Here is a 6,938-nt window from a genome sequence, read left to right as displayed (position 1 = left end):
CCCTCCTCCCTCTCAAAAATAAATAAATATTTTTTAAAAAATTTAACCTTTTTTTGGGGGGGAGCTGCTAGGTCGGTACATGTCGAGGGACACCCATGGCGAGGAGGGCTCAGCTTGAACGTGGAAGGCCCTCACCTACTTCATAGCTCTTCCTGACATGAGGGTGAGCAGGCTGAACATCTTCCTGAAGTCGCATCACAGAGGACACGAGAGACCCCAGTTCATCGCCTACCCCCATCTCCATATCAGGTCCAAGCCCTTTCCATGGGGAGATGGTAATCGTACTCTCTATTCCGTAACTCTCACGTGAATCCACTTCTGACCTGCTGTGAAGAGGACCACTACCCAGTGAGGACCACAGCCCTGGTTTGGACCATGACTCTGCACACAGACCAGAACAGTATATGGTACCTTTAGTTCACCTTCCTTACTTGTATCAAATGATGACCCGTACACCGATCTTTCATCCCTTTGCTTATGGCAGGAGATGGCTTAAATAAATAACTTAGATTTGTTCACGAAAAAAGAAATTCAGCCTCTAAATCTCTGGATACAATATGGCAGTCTCCCTCCTGCTCTCTCTCTCTCCCGTCACCATTTATACAGAGCTCCTGCTATGTGTAATTCCTTTTGCTGCCTTCAAAGAGCTTGAGACTTAAGAAGTCATCCCTCACCTGAGGCATGTCACTGCCCCAGGGCCTTTGCACCTGCTATCCCATTTTGCCTCAAAATTCATCTTTCTATGCGGTTTGCACCCTCGTGGACTTTAGATTTGTGTTCAGTTGTCATCTCCTTCGGGAAGTTTTGCTTGAATATTCTACTAAAAAATTACATTTTCACCTTCTGTTCTTGCATCTGCTATTCTGTTACCTGCCTTATGTTTCTCCATGGCATGGGTCAGTATCTGGCATGGTCTATATTTCAGTTTATCTATCTATCTATCTGTCTGTCTATCTATCTATCTTCTATCAATATATTTATTTATTTTTTTTTTCTGTCTCATCCGACTAGAATGTAAGCTCTGGGAGCTGCTTCCTAAAATGGAGTCTGATATTTACCAGATGCCTCATGAGCTCCAGGTAGTAGTCGACTTGCTCTCAGTCACGTAACTTCTAAGTGGTGGAGTCAAAGCCAAATTCAGGCCATCTTTCTTCGGTTCTTCACCATGGACCTAGCCTGCTTCTGTTGTCGTGTGTACATAAACTCACAGGTGTGAGGGTGTTAGGGCCGTTTTATTAATTATAGGCTGTGGATTTACTGCTTGTGGGAAGAAGGAAGTCATGCACAGGTTCGGACATCCATCTTGCCCTTGGCCTGGAGAAGTTGTATTTTGCATCAAACAGCAAATAAGGATGTTGAGAATACCTACCTGGGTGGGTGCAATGTTGGAATAGGTTTTGTTTGGTTTTGGTTTGGTTTTGGCTTTGGTTTTGGTTTTGGTTTAAAGCAGTCTAAATGTTCAAGCGGCCAGACTCCACACAGCTAGGGAAGGAAAGTGGTACCTTGATAGGGAGGCCATGGGCCGAGGGGCTAAAAGCTGCGTGGGGCACCTATGAAATGGTAGCTCTTGAGGTTGATGGTAAGAGCCTTTTTAAGAAAGTAGATGAAAAGGAGCAAGCTACAGTAAGGTCAGAATTTGACTCAATACTTGGAACTTTTCTTATGTACCTTAGGTCCTTATCTGGCTGGTTCTCTTCTGTTTATGTACCTTTAAAAAAAAACACCTTTTCATTTGAAATAATTTGAAACTTACAGAAAAGCTGCATAAATAGTTACATAGAACTTCAATATGCTCTTTTTTTATTTAAAAAAAACTTTTTAATGTTTATTTATTTCTGAGACAGAGAGAGAGAGAGAGCATGAGAGGGGGAGGGGCAGAGAGAAAGGGAGACCCAGAATCGGAAGCAGGCTCCAGATAACGAGCTGTCAGCACAGAGCCCAACGCGGGGCTCGAACTCACAAACTGTGAGATCATGACCTGAGCCGAAGTCGGCCACTCAACCGACTGAGCTACCCAGGCGCCCCAATATGCTCTTTACCTAAGTGTATTAATTTTTCACATTTTGACAAATTTTCTTTATCATTCTTTTATATACATACTATAACATTTTTTTCCTGAACCATCTGAGAGTGGGTTTTATACAATATGCCCCTTTATCTCTTAATACTCTGGTGCATATTTCCTAAGAACAAAAATATTATCTTAAGTAGCTATAGTACAATTATCAAATGCAGGAAGTTTAACATTGACATTATACTTTAAAGTCCATATTCCAAAATTGTCAATTGTCCCAATAGTGCCCACGGTGGCATTTCCCCTCTCCAGTACAAGATCCCAGGCTAGGATCATGTATCGCATTTTGTTGTTATATTTCTGTTTCCTTAAACTAAAGTGAACTAAGCTTAATTGAAATAGTTCTTCAGCCTTCTTTGTCATTAATGGCATTGACATTTTTTTTTAATTTTTTTTCAACGTTTTTATTTATTTTTGGGACAGAGAGAGACAGAGCATGAACGGGGGAGGGGCAGAGAGAGAGGGAGACACAGAATTGGAAACAGGCTCCAGGCTCCGAGCCATCAGCCCAGAGCCTGACGTGGGGCTCGAACTCACAGACCGCGAGATCATGACCTGGCTGAAGTCGGATGCTTAACCGACTGCACCACCCAGGCGCCCCAATGGCATTGACATTTTAAAAGCATACAGGCCAGTCATTTTAAAGAATGTTCGTCTATTTGTTTTTCCTGATGTTTCCTCTCAACTGGATTCAGGTTATGCTTTCTGAGTTGGAATGTGATATAAATCATGTATGTTCTTTTCAAGGAAGTACTCTCCAGGGTCCACAATGTCCATCTGCTTATTGGTGATGTCATTTGATCAAGATGTTGTCTGGTTTCTACACAGTACAGTCACTATTTTCCCCTTTGCAACTGATAAACAATCTATGTGGAGTCATTCTGAGATTACACAATATCCTCTTCTGCTTGTACTTCCCCAGCTAGATTTAGTATCCACTCATGATCCTTGCCCAAGCCAACTTTCATCATAATGGCTGCAAAACGATGATTTTCTAATCCCAACATTCCCTCCACTTTTATCATGTGGCATTCAGTTACAAAGAAGAACCCTCCTTTCTCCTTATAAATTCACTCATTCATTCACTCATTCATTCGTTCATCTATTTACTATCAATATGGGACTTTGTTTTATTCAATAAGTTATAATCCATTTCTATCCGTACTTATTTTACTGTTTATTTTTATTTATTTATTTATTTATTTATTTATTTATTTATTTATTTATTTAAGTGAGAGAGAGAGAGTCCTTGTGAGCTGGGGAGAGGGGCAGAAAGAGAGAGAGAAAGAGAGAGAGAGAGACAGAGAGAGAGAGAATCCCAAGCAGGCTCCATGTACAGCACAGAACCCAATTCCGGCCTGAGGCAGGGCCCAACCCCAGGACCCTGGGATCATGACCTGAGCCAAAATCAAGAGTTGGTCACTCAACCAACTGAGCCACCCAGGCACCCAATCCTTACTTATTTTAATGTGCTCAAACTGTACCACTTTTAGCCATAAGAAGCCCCTTTAATCTGGCTCCTATGTCCTTTTGGCATGATTTGTTTTGTTTTGTTTTGTTTTGTTTTGTTTTTAAAGCCCTGCCTTTGTTCCTGGTACAACAAAAATGTTCCAGGCTTATCTTGTGCCTTCTCTGCTCCAGTTGGAATCAGCCATGTCTTCAAGGAACCCTAATTCCTTTTAGTGGAGAATGACATTTAGACACCACAATCTAGGCACCAGGTGTGTTCATAGTTCCTGGGTAGATGTTAGGGACTTCTAAAATTTAAACTAACATCCTTTTGGATCTCCCAACCCATCTTAACTGTGCTAAGGGAAACAAAAGGCCAGAGCTTTAAAGAGGGGAGTGATATTTCCCTGGAAGATATCGCAGGGGCAGCAGAGAAAATGGATTGATAACCAAGCATGGTGGGGGTGGGGGGTGGGGGGAGAATCCAGAACACAGAGTTGTGGTGCTTCATTCTTCTCTCTCTCTCTCTCTCTCTTTAGAGAGGTTTTTTAATGTTAAGTGGTACCTTAACTCTTTAATGTTAAGAGTACCTTGTTGGGTTTTGTACAAAGAAGGCAACCCTTGGTTTAGCATTGTCATTACAAGTTCCATAGAATAATAGGTCTTGGAGTTGAAAGGCCTCCATAAGTACTCGCTTGATACAACCTTGGCCTTAAGGCAGATTTTTTTACACTGTATTTTACAAATACAGCTGCTGAGGCTGAGCAAAGCTAAGGTTCTTGACAAAGTCACAAAAGTGTCTCTTAAGCAGAAGATACAGTTTATTCTGAAAAGGAATTCCATTTGTTTGTAAAAGCCACCATCTCTTTAATATTATCCCCCCAAAGCAATAATTCTGTGCTTTCTTTTCTAGACTGATAGTTTGTCAGTTGTTGAGATCCAGTTTCCACATGTTAGAGGAATTCAGTGGTCTGATGGCCTAGTTTTGAAAAATTCCTGAAGTTCATTTTTAGCAAATTCTCTGGTGCCAACATAATTAGCTTGCACATTTCCTTAGTTTGTAGTGTGTTATTTTTAGTTTTTTTCTTGTAACCAAGAAAGTTGGATGAGAAGTTTAAGTGTTTTTACGTCAACCGGAGGTGTTTTGGTGCTGTTCCCTTCTGCCAGAAAAGATAGACTTGAGGGTTATATATATCAGGTATTGATACTGGGATTTCTTTGGGGGAAGATTTTAAACCACATAGTCAATTTCTTTAATAGATGAGGGCTATTGAGGGTTGTGTCTTCTTGAGCAAGCTTTGGTAGTTTTGTCTTCCAAAAAATGGCCTATTTTCATCTAAGTTGCAGGATTTATTGATATAAATTATTATTATTATTATTATTATTATTATTATCTTATTATTTAAAAAAATTTTTAATGTTTATTTTTTTTATTTTTTATTTTTTTTAATTGTTTTTCAACGTTTTTTATTTATTTTTGGGACAGAGAGAGACAGAGCATGAATGGGGGAGGGGCAGAGAGAGAGGGAGACACAGAATCGGAAAGAGGCTCCAGGCTCTGAGCCATCAGCCCAGAGCCCGACGCGGGGCTCGAACTCACGGACCGCGAGATCGTGACCTGGCTGAAGTCGGTCGCTTAACTGACTGCGCCACCCAGGCACCCCATTAATGTTTATTTATTTATTTATTTTTTATTTATTTATTTTTCAACGTTTATTTATTTTTGGGACAGAGAGAGACAGAGCATGAACGGGGGAGGGGCAGAGAGAGAGGGAGACACAGAATCGGAAGCAGGCTCCAGGCTCTGAGCCATCAGCCCAGAGCCCGACGCGGGGCTCGAACTCACGGACCGCGAGATCGTGACCTGGCTGAAGTCGGATGCTTAACCGACTGCGCCACCCAGGCGCCCCAGTATCTGTAGAATCTGTAGTATTGTTACCTCCCATTCCTGATACTGATGATTTGTGTCTCCTCTCTTTTTTTCTTGTTCAGTTTAGTTAGAGGTTTATTGCTATTGACCTTCTTAAAGAACCAGCTGTGGTGTTACTGACTTTCTTAATTGTTTTTCTACTTTTCATTGATTTCTGCTCTAATCTCTATCCAAGTGAGTTTTCCAGATTGGCCATATTCAGTGCATATTGTCACATGTTGATGACGAAAGAGTAATGTGTCCTGAGGACAATGAAAGCTTTGCTTACTACAAAACTACAGTAATCAAGACACTGTGGTCTACAGTATAGACATATAGACCAAATTAATAGATTGAGAATCCAGAAATAAGCCCTCACATTTCTAGTCAATTGATTTTTAACAAGGATGTCAAGACAGTTCACTGGGGGAAAGAATAGTCTTCTCAACAAATGGTGCTGGGACAACTGGATAGCCATATGCAAAAGAATGTAGTTGAACCCCTTTATCACGTCATACAGAAAAATTAACTCATAATAATTATAGATCTGAATATAAGAGCTAAAACCGTAAAGTTCTTGGAAGACAATAGAGGAGTAAATGTTAGTGAGCTTGGGTCAGGCAAAGCCTCCTTACATATGTTACCAAAAGCACAAGCAACCAAAGGGAAAAAATAGATAAATTGGGCCGCATCGAAATGTAGAAACTGTGCTTCAAAGGACACTATCCAGAATGTGAAAAGACAATGTACAGAATGGAAGAAGATATCCGCAAGTTATATATCTGATAAGGGAGTTATATCTAAAATAGATGAAGACCTCTTACAGCTCAATAATAAAAGACAAATTATCCAATTTAAAAAGTGGGCCAGGGATCTGAATAGACATTTCCCCAAAGAAGATACACATATGGCCAATAAACACCTAACAAGATGCCCAACATCGTGAGTCCTCAGGGAAATCAAAGCCACAATGAGATACCACTTCGTATCCACTGAGATGGTTATAACAAAAAAGAGGAATAACACATGTTGATGAGGATGTAAAGAATGTGGAACTCTCATACACTGCTGGTGGAATTGTAAACTTGTGCAGCCACTTTGAAAAACAGTCTGGCAGTTCCCCAAGGGTTAAATACAGAGTTATCATACGACCCAGGGATTCCACTCCCAGGTATGTACTTAAGAGAAATGAAAACATACCTCCACACAAAATGGTGCACACAAATGTTCATGGCAGCATTATTCATAATAGCCCCAAACTGGAAACAATCCAAGTGTTCATTGTTTTAGTCAGGGTTCTCCAGAGAAATAGAACCGGTAGGCTATATATAGATATCTATAAGAGGAGATTTGTTGTAGTAATTGGCTCACCTGGTTATGAAGGTTGACCAAGTTCTACAATCTGCCATCCGCAAGCTGGAGAGCCAGAAAAGCCACAGTGTAACTCATTCTGAGTCCATAGGCCTGAGAACCAGGGAGCCACTGATGCCACTCCTAGCAGGAGGC

Source organism: Felis catus, chromosome B4, assembly GCF_018350175.1.
Source record: "Felis catus isolate Fca126 chromosome B4, F.catus_Fca126_mat1.0, whole genome shotgun sequence".
NCBI classification, from domain to species: domain Eukaryota; kingdom Metazoa; phylum Chordata; class Mammalia; order Carnivora; family Felidae; genus Felis; species Felis catus.
The sequence above is the reverse complement of the archived record's forward strand: the minus strand, read 5'-3'. Positions refer to the sequence as shown.